Genomic DNA, 22,174 nt, shown 5'->3' with positions numbered 1-22,174 from the left:
TACCTATAAATCATCTTAGATGTCCAATCTTGACATCTCAGTGCCCCTGTTTAATGATGAGTCTACTATCAATACAAAAACAACACAATGGGTTTCTTTCTTATAGTCAGCTAGTACATTTACATTTGCAAACTGCCATTTCATATTCATGGGTGTGTCACTAGTGCCTAGCATGCAATATGGGAAATGCTTAATAAGTATTTTTAAATGAATACATGTTTATTTTGTTTGTCTTTTGTTGTTTATATGACAAAGAAAAATGAAGGAAAGAAAAGATGGAGAGGAGATGGGGAGGAGAGAAAAAGAGTGAGAGAAAAGTCAACAAGAGAAGAGGAAAGGAAAGGAAAGGAGGAGAAAGGAGAGGAAAAAGAAGGAAAGGAAAGGAAAGGAAAGGAAAGGAAAGGAAAGGAAAGGAAAGGAAAGGAAAAGGAAAGGAAAGGAAAGGAAAGGGAAGGGAAGGAAAGGGAAGGAAAGGAAAGGAAAGGAAAAAAGGAAGGTTGCTTCACTCCCCAAAATATATGTATTGTACATTGTTTGTGTCAGTGCATCTTACTCAAATTGACCAGTATAATCACAAAAATTAACTCTCTTTCAAGAAGAGCCCAGAGGTGTGATTAGTGGGTGGCAATGAGAAATATGTACCACATCCCTTTAGGACAGGGATTGGAGCCATCACTGGATTTAAACCTTTCAAACAAAAAATCTAGCTGGTCCCTCTGGATTGAGTTGGAAGTAAGCTTTTTATCTTTGGCACAATTTCTCTACTAGAGTGAAAGGATGTTAAATTAATTTTGTAGAGTAAATGTCATTTACAGTGAATTGGTTTGCATGTGTTCCCTCAAAGGATTTCATGGGAGCTTGTTTAATAAGTGGAAATAATAAGTAAATAAAATGAACAATCTTATTTCTACCCTCCAGCTAAGAATTTATACATCTTCTGATCAGCCACTAGAAATGTAATAATTATCTTCTTAATGAAGTACTGTGGTAACATAAATTATAGATTAAGATTAGGTCCAATTTTAACCATGGTGAATTTTAGTATTTAGAGTGATCTACATAAAGTATATAAAAGAGTCCGCATTTTTCTGATATTAACCAACCTTGCCCAATTCATCAAAGTAAGATATAGTTGCCTAGGTTCTAAATGCATAGATATTATAGTAATATGCACAAAGATCTTAGTTAAAATAGTATTTTGTAAATTATTATTAATTTGGATAGTGTCTTAAGTTATCAATATCCAGGATTATCATAATTGCCTTATGGGCATTATGTAAAACCATATAAAAGGTACATATTTTATTGTCATTAAATTAATATTTAACCATGGTTTGAACCATGCTCTTAATATTGCTGTTTTGAAACACACTTCAGTTACTAAAAACAGATTTCAGATGGCTTGATTTTACAAGACATACAGACATACACACATACATTTTAAAGTGCAAAACAATAATGACCAACCCAAAGCACAGGAAGGCAAGTTTTAATTTAAACCAAAGGAAAATGAACCAGAACTTGTTCTAAGTGGAATCAAATAAAAACAAGGATTAACCTGATGGATAGTGATTCCAATACTCAATAGTCACAGGAATGAGGCCACAGCAGTGTCTGTCTGTCCCACCAAGTAAAGAGATGTGTGTCCATACATGACAGGTGGTACAGGAAGCTCTAGGGAGTTAGAAACAGTACCAAGCAATCTGGAGAAGAAAACCACTGGTCTCACAGGCACATATAAAAATAGTGTTTTTTTCCTATTTATAATGCAAAATATCTAGAATCAGTTTTGAGAATGTACATATTTCTTTTGCAAACATGTATTATAAATCCATGAACACATATAGTCATCAGCCCACCAATATCTTCTGATCCAATTGGGTATAAACCACAAACTCTTAATAAACAAAAATTGTCCTTAATGGCGTCTCATAAGTCATGTTTTGCAACTTATTTTTTCCTGTCTACAAATGACAGTCAAAACTTCAGAACAATTCCTGACACCCATGTCTTAAACCCCATGAACTGCTAATCCAGCTGGTTGACCATAGATGTTCCCTTCTCATAGTTTGCTTACTGGTAATAAAATTCTTAACAATATGCCTCACTTCAAAAAAACCTTAAATTTTGGCTAGGATTGAGGGTGGAAGGTGGGGATGGGTGGGGGCAGTGGGGAATGGTTGGGGTGAAATGGAGACAATTGTACTTGAACAACAATAAAAAAAATGCCAAAAACAAAAAACAAAAATAAAACACTTAGACCTTCCATCAATTAATACTATAAAAATTCTATCACAGTTACATTCTTTAAATTTAACCCTTTAGTAACAAACATGCATATTTTATTTTACATATATATATATATATATATATATAAACTATATCAAAATGTCTTTGGAAACTTTAGAATAAACTAGCATATGCCTTTCTTGCTGTGGTAGTTTCACCTATTTCTTTCTCCATTCCTGTTATAACATACACAGCTTCTAGCCCCACCCCTGGGCTAGGCAAAGGGATGTTTGAGGAAAACAGAATGAGAATGGAGGGACGAGCCCACTCCCTCCCAGGAAACATGTCACGTCCCTATTTCTAGGCTGGTAACCTTAATATTAACAGAATGTCTGCCCACAGAGCCAAGCACATGCTTATTTTTCTGTTGCATATTTCTCATATTCCAGGCCTGTCAAAAGTATTTGAGAGTATGTTTTTTCTCTGAAATGTTGTTATTAAGTATGACTTAATTTCTGTCTACTATTGATATACTACTCATATACTAGTTATCATTTTTGAAAGTATAAAATTTGAAAAGAATGAAAGGATTTATCTTGTTGGTTACTCTTTCAAAACTTTCACAGGCCATAGATGGTTAGGATCAGGAGGGCAGGAGAAGAGTTCTGTGACTGTGTAGTAGCAGGCAAGAAAAGAAAGCATCGTCAGAGCCATAAGCTACACCTGCAGAAAAGGTTAAGGTAGTGATAAGTGGCCTTGGAAATACATGGAAAACAATGTATAGCACATGATTAAAATAAAAAAGACTTGTTGTCAATAAATGAAACATTAAATAGGAAATACAGAGAGAACCATTAATACAAGTGGAAGAAGCGAGACTCACTAGTGAGTATTGTCCCAATGAGTCTGTCCTCCATACTAGGACATCACACATATGGCAAGTTTGCACCAACGTGGTCAAAAATAGGCAGTGCTAAGAAAATGCAGTTTGAAAGCATGTGTGGACCATGACTACAAAAATGGCCCATTACCATTTAACAGAGAAGTCAAGAAGGGATACAAATAGGTCAGAATCAAAGACCACAGTTAAGATCATCTATAATTTTCTCACTGAGGGCATTGTGTTGGCTAAGTTCTGCAGGATGATGTGTCAATGTTTCATTTATTATAGTTTATCTAGACCTCACACCATTCTGGAAATGGGGAAAGTGTTCAATACAAAACCCTTGGATTGAAAGTCCAAAGTTTGACAGTGGAGTGAAGTCAAAGGCAGACATAGAAATTCCTGGAAAGACTCAAAATACTGGTCATGGAAAGGCATGGTCTCTAACAGAACCAGAGAACATTATTGACACTTCACTGGAAATCCTTAAGAACATGATAATAGCCATGAGCTTCCCCAACACCTATCCTCCAGTTCTTCCTCAGAATTAATCTGACATCCCTGATGTTCAATTAATCAGACAATTCCCCAGACAGCATCATGAGACCATCTCCATGAATCTGTTATGTTCCTGCACATCTTTTGTTCCATATTATCATTGCAAAGATGTTTGTGGAGAAAATAACCTTGGAAGATAGAGATAGGCTTTCTGTCCAAGGCAATGACATATTTGTCTACCAGCCAGATAATAAAAATAATGTCTTCCTCTGGGACAGAGTTTGGGCAGGTTTCCTAGGAGACCTCTTATAAAGTTGGGGTTTCCTAAGCACAAGTTTTTTTCACTGAGGATACAGGTACCTTGCTAAGCATCTGTGTGGGACCACATATGTGTCGCCTGGGAGCTGGAGAGCAAGGGACACTGAGGACAGTCACTCTTCTTGCTCTGCTATTGCCTTTTCCCAGACTCTCATGTATTCTGCCAGCATCCAGGAAACTGGCAGGGCATGTGTAAGCTGGAAAGGAGGCTCAATCTCAGATACTTCACAATGCTTGGTGGAATCAAAGCTGTGTCACCCAGACTCACTTTCAGCTAAATAATGGCCATGGGACTAACTTGTCATCTGTCATCTACTCGGTTAATGGTTGCTATTATTATTAAGCATATGTTAAGTAAAGTAGCCATTAGTTTGTGCTGTTCTGATCTCTAATGACCAATTTTGCTCCCAGGGTTAATTATGGTTAACAAATTAAACACAGAGAGATGCTACTTTATGCAAGTAGAAGTGACATATAAATGTCAAAAGGCACATGTTGCAACCAAAAGAGATGTTTATAATTGACATGAGATGTAAACACAGAGTAAATTGTTTTTTATTGTACTTGTTTGTTTTATTTTTCATAATGCACAGAGATCTTTTAAATGCCACTCAAGTCAAAATTATCTTCTCTGCAACAAATGGCAATTGATTTAGCCCTTACATGATGGTGATGGTGAGGCACAAATGCATTCCCAAACAGCTGTGGCACACATAATAAAAATGACTGTGTTGATTGGCAGCCTCCATCTTCCTAACCTCTAGCATTTTCATGAGTCTGTTTTTAACAAGCAAATAGAAATAATAAACTCTTGCTAAATAAGCACAACTAAAAGACATTCCATACCTAAACTTGTAAATACTGAGCAATTACAGCTGGAGACACTGAGTGCTTCATAGCTAAACTATCAAATATACTGTAAGGAGAGGGTCATTCCAAGCTGAATGGACACAAGTCAACATAGCTTATAAGAAAGGACAAAGATGAGACAGCCAACATCATGAAGGGAGAATGGGATCTGAGTGGGTCTAGGAGACAAACATGTCTTCTGTCATTTCTGGAAAAGGGCTCAGCCAGGTGACTAGTGGAAAGGACCTGAGTGAACACTAAACAAAATTCCTCTAGAATTATTTGTGTAGTGAAGACTTTGTGTTTACTGTAGCTGGCCCATAATGCATGCTTTTATCAAAACAAAAATTAATAATTTTGTCCTTATATATATTTATGTAATGGCACTTTCAAGAAAATTTCTAATGTTAAGTACCTGATACTTGTTGGCACAAAAGCTAATTGTTGTTAAGATTCTACTAAATGAATTCTAGAGATCCAACGTGCAGTGTGGTAACTATAGTTAATAATACTGTGTTGGATACAAGAAATTGCTGAGAGAGTATATCTCAGGTGTGAGCACAGACATGGTAATTGTGATATGGTTATGTTAATTAGCTTGGCTGTAGTTCTCATTTCACTATATGTATGCATTTCAAAACATTATATTGTACACCTTAAATGTGTAAAATATTTATTAAAATTAAAAACTGAAAAGATTCTATTAAATATATGGTAACATTATATTTTAAAATTACCCCTTTACAAATTTTGACTGAAAAGTCCCTTCTAAATTTAGAATGTCCTTTCTTGGTAGATAAATGAGAGATTCTAGTAGTTTCAAATAGGAAGAAATAACAAAGAATGAATATAACTCACATATGCAAACAAATATTCTAGATTGTTATCTGGTATTTAATGTTAAAATTATTTTATCTGGTTGAACAAACCATCAATCTACAAGATATATGTCTAAAATATTGTACTTTAAGGGAGTGATTTAGTAGTTTATTAGTACAATATTGCAGGTCCAATTGCCCCTTACATATCAGACATCATATATTAGTACTGCCCCTGTTTCTTGCTACAGACTTTAAAACTATTTTGGGATACAGTCCCATTTCAGTCATATTTAAACTATTACTCCATGTACTAGGTGGAAGATAAATTATCTGTCATCTTATATTTGACAGGATGTTCTCCTGGGCTATATATTTTAGGTTCAAATAAAGATTCTGCCTCCTGTCAAATTGAGTCCTGTGTAATTGGAATGAGTAACTAAGTAGAGAATATTGTATTTGTATAATGCTAATTCTGTAACTACTGCTAAACTAACATAATTATTAATATACTTTCTGTATGTTAATATATTGTGTTTGATTTTTTCACTATTCATTACACTACTTCAGCAGGTGCCTAAATCTTAAATCATTGTTTAGGAAACAGACCCAGATATTCTGTGTCACCATGAGAGTTCAGACGGGTGTGTTTTAAACTATATACCCCAGGACTGGTTCTGATGTTTTTTTGAGAGCTCCTATTTTTAAAGGCATCTTATGAAAGTATGACCACCACATGTCTAAATGAAATCATTTCAAACTACAAAGTGGGAAGCAGAAGTAATTTTTCTCCTGAAACCAAGTCTATAAGAGTTCAACAGTCATTGGCTATAAAATCAAACCTAGTTCCCATTTTTGTTCTCAGTACTAGTTTCCATTTAAACATTTTTCAGTATTGTTAAAATTTTATTTTCTCTTACAGTAGCACATAATCAGTCTTTTAAAATAACATTACTCCCACTTATCATTAAATATCAAAACAAAATTTAAAATTTACATCCTATATTAACAAAACTACTGACATTTAATTCTATCACTACAGTGTCTTTATTTTAATAATTATAGAGCTCTGCCATTTTTCAGATAAAAAGGCCTATTTCTATTATTTTCTAAGCTAATGTCATGAAAACAATAGAAATTGAACCACATATGAATAATATAATTCACCTTAAAATGTGATTCAGATTATAACTGCAAATTAATTTTAAATCTATTACTTAGCAAACAAACCAATTGTGATACAATATTATAACTCTTAAAATTCCTAAATATACATTTATGAAGAAAATACTAAAATTTTATTTTATTTTTTAACTATCTTTTTTAAGTAGTATTTTTTTGAATTTTTTATTTATTTATCTTTAGAGGGGAAGGGAAGAGGAGAAGGAGAGAACTATCAATGTATGGTTGCCTCTAGTGAGTCCCCTGCTGGGAACTGGTCTGCAACCCAGGCATGTGCCCTGACTGGGAATCAAACTGCTGCTGTGTGGTTTGCAAGCCCACACTCAATCTACTGAGCTACACCAGCCAGGCAGAAAATACTAAAATTTTAAAATGACATAATCAATCCAAACTATTAGTCTCTAAAAGAAAATATTTGCAAGGTTATTCTAAGACTACAATTGAAATAGTTTCAAAACCCGGGCCAAATATTGCCAATATGTGTTGGTATATTTAAAAATCTTTACATATCTATAAAATAATATTTGCAATTCTGATGTTATTTTTCTCTTGAATAATAAAAAAACATCTCTGCAAAGTAGACAGCATTGTAGTGAGATATGGAAATGACATTGGATCAAAAGTACTGGGGAGGAAAAGTGTTAATAAATAAATATTTTACCATTCAATTGCCAATGAGAAATGTAATAAAACTCTGTCCTTTTCTGGTGAGTTTTGACTGAGTAAGATGTTATTGATCTGGAGGTTTGCCTTTGACTACTAGAGCAACTATAAAACTTATATCATCCAAATTTGGACACTGAAATAATCACCCCTTTGAAACCAGGCAAGCAAACCACCAAAGCCAGATGATAGACAATTTGTAGAAATGCCAGTAAAAAAACACCTATTAGGAGAGGCAAGGTTAACACTGGGTGAGACCCAATCACTGCATGCTGAGATGTGGGGACTGTGGACTAAAAGTAAAGGTTTTTTAAAAGAAATATTTAATCTTAATCCATAAACTGATGAGAGGTTTCACTCCATTACTACTGACTTCAGCCACAAGAAAAGTGGTTTCTGAGTGTTTCCCTTCCATTTCTATTAAACCCTTATTGCTCTTAAATCATAAATGGCCAAGGAGAAACTAAGGAGAAAATATGGCTGAAAGATAGCCACAGTTTTGACCATCAATATCATCATAACAAAAAAGTAAAAAATACAGATTCATAGACAAGACATCAAGAGAGACTGTGCTTTATGAGGAATCTATCCTGAGTGCTACAAAAAGGTTTTTCAGCCACATTTGATTAAACAGTATAGTCTAAAATACTAATAGAGTTAATCAAATTATTATTCTTATCAGTATTGATAATAATAGTTGACACAGGAAGTATGTACCAGGAACCCTACTAAACACATCACATGTATACTTACTTTAAATCTCATGAGATACTTTTCAGGTAGAGATGACTATTACCCCCATCCCCCTTTCTCTATACTATCCCATTGAATGACTACACCACAGTTTATTTATTAAGATACTCCTCACAGACCTATGGATTTTTAAAGGACCATTACAAATAATGTTTCTATGAAAATTCTTAGTGTTTCTTTCTCTATTTGCACAAATTTAATTGGAAATTATTGGATCACAGTGTACCTGTTATTCCAACCTGGGTGATAATACCAAATTCTAGAGAATATTTAGATTCTTGGGGCTCTAATAATCCTGAAAACTCTTATTTAAGTCAAGGACTAAGATGATACAAAGTTGACTTTCGGTCCTCGTGAGAGATGATCTCTTTCTAGTTCACTCTCACTTAAATGGTTCTTCATGCTACCAACAGAAAACTTTGCTGTTTTGACAGGATTCTTCCTTCTTGGCTGGCCCTAATATAAATTCTTCACAATCCCAGTACATGTCTCTCAAAACATCTGCTCAGCTTTTGGGCATGTTAGCCATTTATTTTGGAATTAGCAAACTATTACAAGAAAAAGGTTCACTTCATGGTCTTTTTTGTCTGTGTGTAAAATGTTCAATTCTTTAGTGATTTAGAGGTCCCTTTTTATCTTAATCAGACTTACTTTTCAACATAATTTTTGTTACTCTCTGCAGTGGATTTTATCCAAACTAGCTGTTGTGCTTTATAAGAAATGGGATTCTTCAAGAAATCAATATATAATGGCAGCTATAACATAGACTATCAGAAGTCATACAGCACAAAATAAATTAATAAAATGTAATTAGTTATATAAAGTTCTACTGTAATCATTCAGAAATAGATCAAAGAAATATTACAAAAACAAAATGGCTAAAAAAGACTAAAAAAATAGAAAATTAGAGTTCAGAGGGAAGATGGCGACGGAGTAGGACGGACCGAATTCCAGCTCCCATACACATGAGAGAAAATCCTGGCAGATCTACTGAGGAACAGCGCAAGCAACCAACAGTTCCCCAGCATTTATGAAATCAGGAGACCAGACATTGTGACGGACGCTGAGAGACTGAACAGTGGCAGGTCAGTTTGGTCTCAGGAACTTGAGTGGAGACAGAAGTGGCGACAGTGGGGGCCAGTGCCACCGTCACAGTCGGGGTCCAGAGGAGTCGGTCTTGGACCAGCACCAGAGGGCCGGAGGCATCTGCCAAAGGAGTTAGGGTGCCCAGCAGCCTCGATGGGTGACTGGTGCTGGTCATCAGCTCTCTCCCTCCCCATCAAGGCAGGGCTGAGTAACACCAGGAAGAGACCTATCTACTTGAGTTTACAGAGAGAATAATGAGGACAAGGGGCTACCTTCAACTGCCAACTCTGGTCGCCAGCCCAGGAGAATTAAGAGGTGCACTGTTGTCTCACCAGTTTGGCTGGGGATTGGGTTGGACTCAGAGGAAGGTTTTCTGGAGAAGTTTCTCTTTTTTGTTAAGTGGACTGAAGTATTCTCCTTTGACAGCAGCTTGGCTTGCTTCCCACCCAGGCTTGCAAGGATTCAGAGGAGGGGCAGAAGCATTTGAGTCCCACCACAGGACTGGGAAGGACTGTGCCAGATCCCACTGGACTCAGACATACTGGCAAGAGTCTGCATACCCATGCGCCTACACCCCAGCCCACAGAGAGGTCCTGCTGCAACCAGAAAAAACTGGTTTGGACACTTTGAAACCAACAAGAGAAGGTGTGTTTTTTTTGTTGTTGTTGTTTGTTGGTTGGTTGGTTGGTTGTTTTTTTTTTAGTAATCTTATATATTTTTTAATTTTATTGTTGCTTTATCTTTCAATACTTTGTTCCTCTCTTTTCTTTTATCTTGTTTTAGCCCTTCTTCTTTTCTTCCCAAACTTATCGCTTTTTTGTCCCTTCTCCTGCTTTTTTTCTTGCTTGTTTGTTTGTTGCTTTGTTTTCTTTTACCCACAAGAGACACAAACAACTGGGAACTGCAAAAAGACCAGAGTGGGTCCCAAAGAGGGGGCATCTCAACAATAGCCACTAAGAGACAAATTTTACTTTGCTATAGCAGAGAAGCCACAAGTTGCTGCATATTTGTAATATTATTTTACAATAATATTTTCATTATTCTCACTTCTTTTATATTTTAATAGTATCTTTGTATTCCTCCTCTTTCTGTATAGGCTTCTTAGTCTTGGGTGGTTATATTGTATTATTTGACAGGTTTCCCCTGTTCTTTCCTCCACAGTGTATTGCTAATTTTCTATACTTCACACCACTTGTTTTCCTTTAGCACACTACCCAAAGCTCGATAACCTCTATTCAGACAGATCACATAGAGTCTGTCACTTAATTGTTGCTCTAATATCATTATAAATAATAGCTGTTCTATACAACTGTAAATACTTCAAACACATCTCCCAGATCTTAGCCCAATTTACAGGTTCCTGAATTCTATTACTGTAGTGATTAACTCTACTTGCTCACGTGCTACATCTATATACAATTCTTTACTCTCACCTTAACTCAAAATCTGACCACCCACAACGTCACTGCTTTCTATATCTAACTCACAAGCCTTCTATTCCAAAAACAGACTTATCTTTTGTCCATTCTTTCTTAAAAGGGGCAAGTTGGATTGAAGATTCTGGTTAACATTATATATAGCCTAAAAACCTTCTATCTCTTCTCTACTGTCTGTGACTGCAAATATCATAAAATACTCTTCTGCTGTGATAAACTATCATGCCCCCTTCCAACTAATCACACACACACACACACACACACACACACAAGAAGTAGGTGGAAGTGGAGAACATCAAGATACCGGCAGGAGACTGCACTACTGAATCTCACAGGTATTCTACCACAGAAGTTCACACCATAAACCCAGGAAGTCAGAACAGATCAATTTAAGAAACTGAGGCTAACAAGAAGAGTCTCACAAACAACTGGATGACAAAGAAACAATCCCCAAATGAATGAAAAGGTGGAAGCCTCAGAAAGAATGTTAGATAAAACAGAGGCAAGTCAACTATCAGATATTGAATTCAAAGCACTGGTTATCAGGAAATTTAAAGACCTCACAATGTGTTACCAGAAACAACAGGGGAGCTACAAAGAACTCACCAAAAACTATTATCAACATGAAAAATAAAATAGAAACTATCAGCAAAGGCCAAGAGGAAATGAAGAATACACTTTCTGAACTGAAGAACACAATAGAGGGAATTAAAAGCACAATCGATGAAGCAGAAGATCAGATCAGTGAGTTGGAGGACAGAGTAGAAAGAAACTCCCAGAAAGAGCAAGAAAAAGAAAAGAGGCTCAGAAAAAATGAAGAGGGATTAAGAGAAAATGCAAGACAATATGAAATGTAATAATATCTGAATAATAGGAATACCAAAAGGAAAAGAAGAACAAGGAATAGAAAATGTATTTGAGAAAGTAATAATGGAAATTTTTCCTAATTTGATGAGAGAATAAGTCACACATATTCAGGAAGCACAGAGTCCCAATCAAGAGGAACACAAAGAGGCCCACTTCAAGACACATCATCATTAAATGACAAAATTCCAAGACAAAGGGAGAATCTTAAAGGAAAGAAGGGAGAAAAGGAAATAACATACAAGGGAGCCCCAATAAGGTTAGCTACTGACTTCTCAATGGAAACAATCCAAGCAAGAAGAGAATGGCAAGAAATATTTCAAATAATGAGAACCAGAGGCCTACAACCAAGGCTACTTTAGCCAGCAAAGCTCTCAATCAAGATAGAAGGCCAAATAAAAAGCCTCCAAGACAAAAGAAATCTAAAAGAATATGCCTCCACCAAATCAGCTGTACAAGAAATACTAAAAGGGCTGCTTTAAGGAAAGGAAGGAAAAAAGAGAGACAGAGAGGAACACAGGTACAAAAAAGGCAATGAATGAGTACCTATCAATAATAACCTTAAATGTAAATGGCTTAAATACTCCAATCAAAAGATATAGAATAGCTGAATGGATAAGAAAGTATGACCCACACTTATGCTGCCTACAAGAGACCCACCTCAAGTCAAAAGACCATCACAGACTAAAAGTGAAAGGCTGGAAACAAATTTTTCAAGCAACCAGACAAAAAAAAGCCAGGGTAGCAATACTCATATTAGACAAAATAATCTTAAAAAAGGGGGCGATAATGAGAGACCCAGACCCCTTCATAATACTCAAGGGGAGAATCCACCAAGAAAACATTAACATCATAAATATATATGAACCCAACATAGGAGCACCTAAATATATAAGGAAAACCTTAGAGGACTTCAACAAAGATATTGACAGCAACATAATTTGAGTAGGGGACTTGAACAACCCACTGTCAAAAATGGACAGATCTTTCAAACAAAATATTAAAAAAGATATAACAGCATTAAACAACACCCTAGATGAAATGGACTTGACTGATATATATAGAGCTCTTCATCCCAAAGAATCTGAATACACATCCTTTTCAAATGCACATGGAACATTTTCACAGATAGATCGCATGATAGGACACAAAACGAGCCTCCACAAATTTAAGAAATTTGAAATCATACCAAGCATTTTCTCTAACAACAAGGGACTGAAATTTGAAAACAAACACAAAAGAAAAAAACCCAAACACCCAAAATAATGGAGACTGAATGGTAGGCTATTAAACAATGAATGAGTCAAGAATGAAATTAGGGAAGAAATAGCAGTTTCTGGAAACAAATGAAAATAAATTCACAACAACCCAAAACATATGGGACACAGTGAAGGCAGTCTTGAGAGGGAAGTTCATAGCAATACAGGCTTACCTAAAAAAGAGAAAAACATTTCAAACAAGCAACATAACCTTATGCCTGCAAGAACTCAAGGAACACCAACAAAGGCAGCCCAGAGCAAGTGGAAGGAAGGCAATAACCAAGATGAGAGCAGAATTAAATGACATAGAAACTAAAAGTACAATTCTAAGGATCAATGATTCCAGGAGTTGATTTTTTAAAAAGATAAACAAAATAGACCAGCCTTTAAGTAAGCTCATCAAGAAAAGAAGAGAGACGACACAAATAAACAAAATCAGATGAGAGAGAAGAGATTACAACTGATACCACAGAAATAGAAAGGATTGTAAGAAATTACTATGAAGAACTGTATGCCAAGAAATTTGACACCTAGGTGAAGTGGAAAAATTTATAGAAAAATATAATCTTCCAAAACTCAATGAAAAAGAAGCAGAAAACTTGAATGGACCAATAACAGCAAATGAAATTGAAGCAGTAATCAAAAAAACTCCCATCACACAAAAGCCCTGGACCAGATGGTTTCACAGGAGAATTCTACAAAGCTTTTAAGGAAGAGCTAACCCCTATTCTTCACAGACTATTCCAAAAATTCCAAAAAGATGGGAAACTCCCAAACACTTTTTATGAAGCCAGCATCATCCTAATTCCAAAACCAGATAGAGACACAACAAAAAGAAAACATCGGACCAATATCACTGATGAACATAGATGCTAAAATACTTAACAAAATATTGGCAAATCACATCCAATAATACGTCAACAAGATTGTACACCAGGACCAAGTGGGATTCATCCCAGAGATGCAAGGATGGTTCAATATTCACAAATCAGTAAATGTAAGACACCACATAAACAAAAGCAAAGACAAAAATCACTTGGTCATATCAATAGATGCAGAAAAAGCTTTTGATAAGGTACAACACCCATTCATGATAAAGGTACTCAGCAAAGTGGGAATAGAGGGATCATTCCTCAATATAATAAAGGCCACATATGAAAGACCTACAGCCAACATCATACTCAATGGGCAAAAACTAAAAGCTTTTCCACTAAGATGAGGAACAAGACAAGATTGTCCACTTTCACCACTTCTGTTCAATATAGTATTGGAAGCTCTAGCCACAGCAATCAGACAATAAAAGGTATTCAAATTGGAAAGGAGGAAACAAAACTGTCATTGTTTGCAGATGACATGATAGTGTACATGGCAAATCCTAAAGACGCTACCCCAAAACTGCTCAACCTAATAAATGAATTTGGCAAAACGGCGGGTTACAAAGTCAATATCAAGAAATCAAAGGCATTTTTGTATACTGACAATGAATCAGCAGAAGCAGAAATCAAGAAAAAAATCCCATTCGATATAGCAAAAACAAAAATAAAATATCTGGGAATAAAACTAACCAAGGAGGTAAAAGACTTGTATGCAGAAAACTACACAACACTGAAGAAAGAAATCAAGAAAAACACAAACAAATGGAAACATACCATGTTCATGGACTGGAAGAATTAACATCATCAAAATGCCCATACTACGCAAAGCAATTTACAGATTCAATGCAATACCTACTAAAGTACCAATGGCATATTTCACAGACATAGAAAAAACACTTCAACAATTTATATGGAACCATAAAAGACCCAAATAGGAGCCACAATTTTGAGAAAGAACAAAGTAGGGGGGATCACAATACCTGATATCGAACTGCATTACAAGACCACTGTAATCAAATCAATCTGGTACTACCATAGAAACAGGCACATAGATCAATGGAACAGAACAGAGCCCAGAAATAAACACAACTCTTTACAGTCAATTAATATTTGACAAAGGGGGCAGTAACATAAAATGGAGTAAAGATAGCCTTTTCACCAAATCGTGTTGGGAGAACTGGACAGCTACATGCAAAAAATGAAACTTGAATACCGACTCACACCATACACCAAAATAAATTCAAGGTGGATGAAAGACTTAAATATAAGCCATGACACCATTAAAGTCCTAGAGGACAACATTGGCAGGAAAATATCAGATATTTCATGCAGCAACATTTTAACCGATATATCCCCTAGAGCAAGTAATATAAAGGAAAGAAGAAACAAATGGGATCTCATCAAAATAAAAAGCTTCTGTGTGGCTAAAGAAAACAGCATTAAAATAAAAATGCAACCAACTGTATGGGAAAACATATTTATGAATGATACCTCAGACAAAGGTTTAATCTCTAAAATATACAAAGAATTCACATGACTTCACTCTAAGAAGACAACTAACCCAATTAAAAAATGGGAAAAGGACTTGAACAGACACTTCTAAAGGAGGACATACAGAGGATCCAGAGACACATGAAGAGATGCTCGATATTGCTAGCTATCAGAGAGATGCAAATTAAAACCACAATGAGATACCACTTTACACCGGTCAGAATGGCCATCCTAAACAAAGCAACAAACATCAAGTGTTGGAGAGGTTGTGGAAAAGAGGGGACCCTAATCCATTGCTGGCGGGATTGCATACTGCTACAACCACTGTGGAAAACAGTATGGAATTTTCTGAGAAAACTAAAATTGGACTTGCCTTTTGACCCAGCAATTCCACTGCTAGGATTATATCCTAAGAACCCTAAAACACCAATCCCAAAGAACCTATGAACCCCAATGTTCATAGTAGCACTATTTACAATAGCCAAGAATTGGAAGCAAACCTAGGTGCACATCAGTAAATGAATGGATCAAAAAACTATGGTACATATACACAATGGAATTCAATGCAGCAGAAAGAGAGAAGGAGCTCCTACCCTTTGCAACACTATGGATGGAACTGGAAAGTAGTATGCTGAGTGAAATAAGCCAGATGTTGAAAGACAAATACCATATGATCTCACCTTTAAGAGGAAGCTAAACAAGAAAACAAACAAGCAAGCAAAATCAAAACAAAGACACTGAAATAGAGAACAGGGTGACAGAGACCAGAAGGGTGGGAATTTCAGGGGTGAAAGGGGAGGGATTTAGAGGAACTAGTATAAAGGACACATGGACAACAGCTAAGGGGGGGTGGAAATGGGAGGGAGGTGGGGAGCATGGGGTAGTGTGTTGGGAAGGGAGTAATAGACAGAATACTGTACTTGAAAAAAAGTTAAAACATATAAAAAATAGATTTCATAGTACTACTTCACTTTTAAAAAAAATTTTAAAAAGAAAATTAAAGCACATTTTAAATATGACAGAGTAACAGGCAATTGTATATATACAAACTTATGCATACATATGGACATATATGCCTATATATATGTGTGTGTGTGTGTGTGTGTGTATGAATATATAAAAATGTGTGTATATGTATGTATGTGTGTGTGTGTGTGTAAGTGTGTGTGTGTGTTTATAAAGTCCTGGCTGGTGACTGAGTTGTTTGGAGCATCATCCATACACCAAAATGTTGCAGGTTCAGTCTCCAGTCAGGGTACATACACACGTTGTTGAGTTAAATCTGCAGTCAGTTTTAGGGTATGTACAGGACACAATCAATTGATTTTTCAATTGTTTGAAATATAGATGTTTCTTTCTTTCTCTCTCTCTCCCCTTCCTATCTCTCTAAAATCAATAAACCTGTTCTCAAGTGAGGATGAACATACCTCTGAAAAAATATAATTTTATAGGGAGATGGAAATTCCAAAGTATATCAATTAAATGAAGTCTAAATGTATTGAAGTCTGATAAATAAAGTCTGTAGATATTAGAACTGTTCATTGCAGCTTGCAAGTCACAATATATACAGCAATATGTTTAAAAACATGCAATACACCTTAAAATTAATAAAACATCTAATATTTTTCTTTCTAGCAGAGTGATAAGCATTCCTAAGGTGAAGCAAAAATCAAATATGCATTTACTCATTAAGTCCCATCCAGTAGCATATGCATAATAACCAATGGCACATAACCAAATATATTCAAAGGACAACTGCCTGCTTTGACATTATCATTACTAATAGGGAACAATGAATAGACCTTGTACTTTTACTCCGGGAAGACTATGATGGAAAAACAAATAAACAAAATGTATTAATAGAGATCGATTTGAAAATAGAAGAGGAAGAGAATGTGTTAAAATTAAAGATTATAGAGCTATCTGCAAGGTAGTTAACAATAAAATATTTTTTGTGGGGGGTTAGAATATCAAATATTTACTGCAGTTGTGACCAATAGAAAAATGTATATTTAGATGGGAAAAATTCACAGGATACACTCACGTCAGCTTCAGGTATGTGAAGTGGTGATATTGTTTTATGTTTTCAGAGTTAATAATTTAAAATTAAATTTTTAAAAAAGGGAGAGGCCTCCAAAAGCCCAAATTCCTGGTAACCACATGCCTCAGGAAGTGAGTTCAAGACAATACAGCATTTCAAAGAGTGGTTCAATTTTTTTTTCCTTTTATAAGTCCAGGGTCCAATCACAGGCAAGCACAGGATGACTTAAAAACTGATTGTAAATGTAATATTCAAGATCACTTGGAATAGGTGTACCTATTCCAATGAGCATCCTGTACATATACAAAATGTTCATGCATCAGGACACCTAGTCCTAACCTATCTACTGTTAAAAGTATATAATATAAAAAAATGAAATAAATTACCTAACTATCCCTCTGAAGATGCTTTCTCTAATCCACATTCTGAGGCACCTATTCTAAATGGATTCAACACCTTTCATTTTTCTCACATTTTATTTTTTTCTTTTATGTGATCTTCCCTAAGAAATATAGCTCATTTTTCTGATGACTTCAATGTTCTTACAAATGTGATGTCATTGTCATAAAAATAGTAAATAAAAGGACAAAGTAAGGCACTCTCTAATTGAAATTGAACTAGTTTTCACAAATATTTCCAGGGAGGGGGAAACCTTGTAAGAGAAACATTATCTGTTTTAATAATGTATACTCTATTGGTTAAACATCAAAGAATAAAAGTTTATGCAGGATTTATGGCTTCACCAATAAAAATATATAAGTGATTATCAGCAAATTATCAGTATAGCTTATCAAACTTTGCAATTAATGAAGCCTACAGAATCCTTGTCTTACTTAGTTGTCTTGAATAATTTATATATTTAGCAGCATTGTTGCATTAATAAAACAAAATGCCAAGCAGGGGTGATGCTGGTTAGATACACAGATCAGGATTCAGAATTGGGCATTGTCATGATCAAGAAATTTGAATTCACTACTCACCCATAAGAGATACACTTTGAGGAAGTAATTAATCAGAGTATAAAATTTTTATCAGATTTCAATGGGCAGGTTTCTAAAAAATAGGAGTCATAAATGTAATTAATTCAGCTCATTTTTATTATGTTACTACTACATGTCTGTTAACACTGAAGATTGTTATTGACTAAGAAATTTCTACCAATTTGTGAGTTTATAGTTTAACAGAAAAGAATAAGTAGTGAAATTTCAGTTCAATGCTGTGGCATACATAAAATTCAAAATCTCTCCTCTTTACCATGTCTATAAAAGTCCAAAGAGTTTTAGTAATTAGTAAATTCAATATGAGAAATAAGTATGATGAGTCATTCTTACAGAACCAAAATTCACTGAGAAGTTTCTAATAGTAGAGTGGTCTCCAAAAACAAGGTAAGTGATAATATCAACTTTCCAAGTAATGGTCATTCTGCTCCTGAATTAGTGTTTCCCATTATATCAGGGGATGGTGACCACAAAGCAAAGCAATAAGGAAGTGTTGTTCTTTGGAGGCTGTGGTGAGGCACCAAATATTTCCAACTTTTTTGTATTTTTAGGCATTGATATGGTTTCCATTTTTCCAGTTCAATAAACATCCATGTATATACATTTCTTCTATTTTATGTTATTATCTTATATAAAATATTAGATATGGATTTGGGGGCTGGAGAAAATGGATTTTTTAGGTCAGAAAGAAAATGTTATGAAAATTTGGTGAATATGACCATATTTCTTGAAAAATTGTGATGTTTAACTCTTTTACTGATGACACATGGAAAAGCCTTTATTTAATTAACACTCTATAATCACTGTCCAGTGTGGTAGCAACTAGCCATAGGGGGTTATTTGAATTCATAACTTAATTAACTTTAGTACAATTAAAATTAATTTCCTCACACTACTCACATATTGAATGCTCATTAACCACATGTAGCTGATAACTATCATGTTTGATATTAAAGACATAGAAAATTTCCAACATCAAAAAAATTTCTATTGTATCATAGCATGTCTCTGTGATACAAGTTCTAACAATATTTTTAGCTCTATTCTGCTCTAATATAGTAATATTTTGTTTCACTCTTTTTTATTAATCTTGAACACATTTGTGTTTTATATTATTTGTTTTACATTTTGAGAAAGTTCTACATGAGAGATATGAACATATGCTTTTCAAATGTTAGTAGGTTCTATTTATTTTTAAGAGAGGACTTACTGTTCTTGTAGTAAAGGTGATAATGGGGGTATTAAAGTATAAAAAGTTAGCAAAAATTCTCTTTGTTTCTGAGTTTTATATCTTAAGCTCTTGTTGAAACCAACATTATGATTTTTAAAAGAATTTTTGTCTGATAAATTCAGAAATACTTAATGGGATATATGGAGGTATGGTTCTAACTTTTTTATTTACATATGCCAAATTTTTGTTTATATAACATTTATTGCCTAATTTCTATAAGTTATTACCTTGTTTTGAAAACTTTCACTATAATTTGCTAAAATATTAAATATATCCACATCTTTTCCTACACATTTATATTTACTTTCCCTGTGAACTTAATTTTGTACAATTTTAATATTTACTAAACAGTACAGTTTTAAAATATACACCAAAATTTAACATCTTTATTTATTCTTTGAATTAAACCTTCTACATATTTTTACATGTTTCTTTTGTAAGTGATATCTGAAATAAGTTTTCCAAGTTCAAATAATTTTTGAGTTATTTTGCAAGTTATATTAAATTTTAATTTAGAAATATATTTTAGAATAATATATTAACTGATTACATTTTATGTCTGTATACTTACTACTTGTTTCTTCTTTTTTAAGAACAGTAAGCATTTTGTCTACATGTAAATATTATGCTTTAATATAAAAATTTTCCAGCTATATTATGATCATCACTCCTATTGTGATTGGTTATTTCAATCTCATTTTTAAAACAATCTTTGGTGAAAAACTGACAAAATACTGGCCTATTTTACCTGTTTTAGTCATTTTACATTACTGCTCTGTGGAGCACATGCTCACGACATCTGCATGAAATGGTGCTAGTTAGAAAAAAATTCTAAAGTCACGTTTGGTAAAACTGAGTGTAGTTTCTTTGTGCTCTGGCTCTCCCCAATGAAAATAGCCCAAGGACCATCTTCTCACTGATGTGCTCTTGTGTCCAGGCCTAACTCCTGTCCATATTAGAGAAAATCTTTGCCGCTCTTAAGAAACTGGCTTAGAGAAAGATAGTAAGCAACAAGCCTATATTCTGCCTAGAGATCCCTTAAACTGTTACATGCTGTTTATCCCTGGTGAGGTATGGAAGTAAACATATGGCACATTCTATTAATTTTATAATCTATCTATGACTTCTTCAGGAATCTCCCTCAGACAGAGAATGTTGATCAAATGAACCACCCTTTCTTTGATTTCCTCCCTGGGATACTATAATGCTCTTCCAGAAGAGGGAGCCATAAATGACTTGCTGGCATCCTCATCAGGTTATACAAAGCCTTGTGCATCTGGCAACATTTCCTTGATGTGATTTTGCTACCTTCTCATTTTGCAATTTCACTGCTAGTGAATTCTTGGGATTGTTGTTGTTTCTTTTTATTCTGTTATCACCTTCATCTTTTCTTTCTGGACATGTGTATTTTTGGTCAGAAGGTTAAATGTTTTTTTTCTTTCATTCTCAGCTTCACTTCTTATATTGAGTTTTAGTATGTATTGAACCAAAAGCTGCTCCCTCCCCTAAAAAAGGCTGTGATGCTGTCTCTGATGCCTAGCTGATCTCCAGCATCAGCAAGTATTTCCAAAGATTTGTATATTTGCACAACAATAGTGAAACTGAAGAGAGAAATAAATAACTTATGAGGGTTTTAAAATGTTATACAAATTTAACCTAAATGAGCCCTGGCTGGTGTAGCTCAGTGGATTGAGCACAGGCTTGCAAACCACATGATGGCAGTTTGATTCCGAGTTAGGGCAGATGGCTTGGTTGCAGGCCAGTTCCCAGAAGGAGACTCACGAGAGGCAACCATACATTGATATTTCTCTCTTCTCCTTCCCTTTCCCTCTAGAGATAAATAAATAAAATCTTTAAAAGGAAATTTAAGCTAAATGATGGCTATTTTATGCTTACAATCATGTTGATAAGATGGCATTTCGAAACTCCATTCAGTCTTTACCTTAGGTTCCTCCAGCTTTATTAATATTCTTTCCTATCTTGGACAATAGACCCTCTTTTTTCTCTTCCTTCTGAAGTTTTATGCCAGTGAAACACCCCCTGGTATAGACAGGGCAAAAAAATAGTGGTTCCCATTTCTAAAAACCTCAGCCTCGGGCAAGATTTGACACTTTTAGGATCATCACCACCACCACCACCACAGATTTTCCAATAAAAAAGCTTTGAGCTTCCATATAGCTCTTAAAACATCACCAGTCCCCAGCTATGCACATGCCAAGGATTGTACATATAGCAAGATCTTCTTATATTAACATTTTCTGAGTAAAGAGTCTGGATTTTGAGCTTATATGACCCTCTTCACGAGAGACTAGATAGATAATCACGATGTAACTGTGTATTAGAAGCTGTAACTAAAAAGAAAGGGTGGAAATGCAGAATGAAATGGAAAATGATGGCTAAAATTACATTTTATTATAAAATTAGACTTGTGTTATATTTTAAAACATTATTGAAAATACAGAATATAAATATGATTGCTAATTTCTTGGTTAAATAAGTAAGTACAGGTATATAGAACAAAGATGTGGTCATATTCCTATTATTTCAAGAACCCTTACCTTTTCCATGCTTAAAAAGAAGCCGAATGAACCAGAATCATGACTGGCACAGCAGATTCAGCTATTGTGGCAGCCAGTACCAATCACTGAAGCCAAACTGGTCTTTCCATGATTGATATTAATTGCAAAGATATGAAGTTTA

Source organism: Sturnira hondurensis, unplaced genomic scaffold (genome assembly GCF_014824575.4).
Source record: "Sturnira hondurensis isolate 20B ecotype Veracruz unplaced genomic scaffold, ASM1482457v3 Scaffold0006571, whole genome shotgun sequence".
In the NCBI taxonomy this organism is placed as follows: Eukaryota; Metazoa; Chordata; class Mammalia; order Chiroptera; family Phyllostomidae; genus Sturnira; species Sturnira hondurensis.
Note: the sequence above shows the minus strand (reverse complement) of the source record.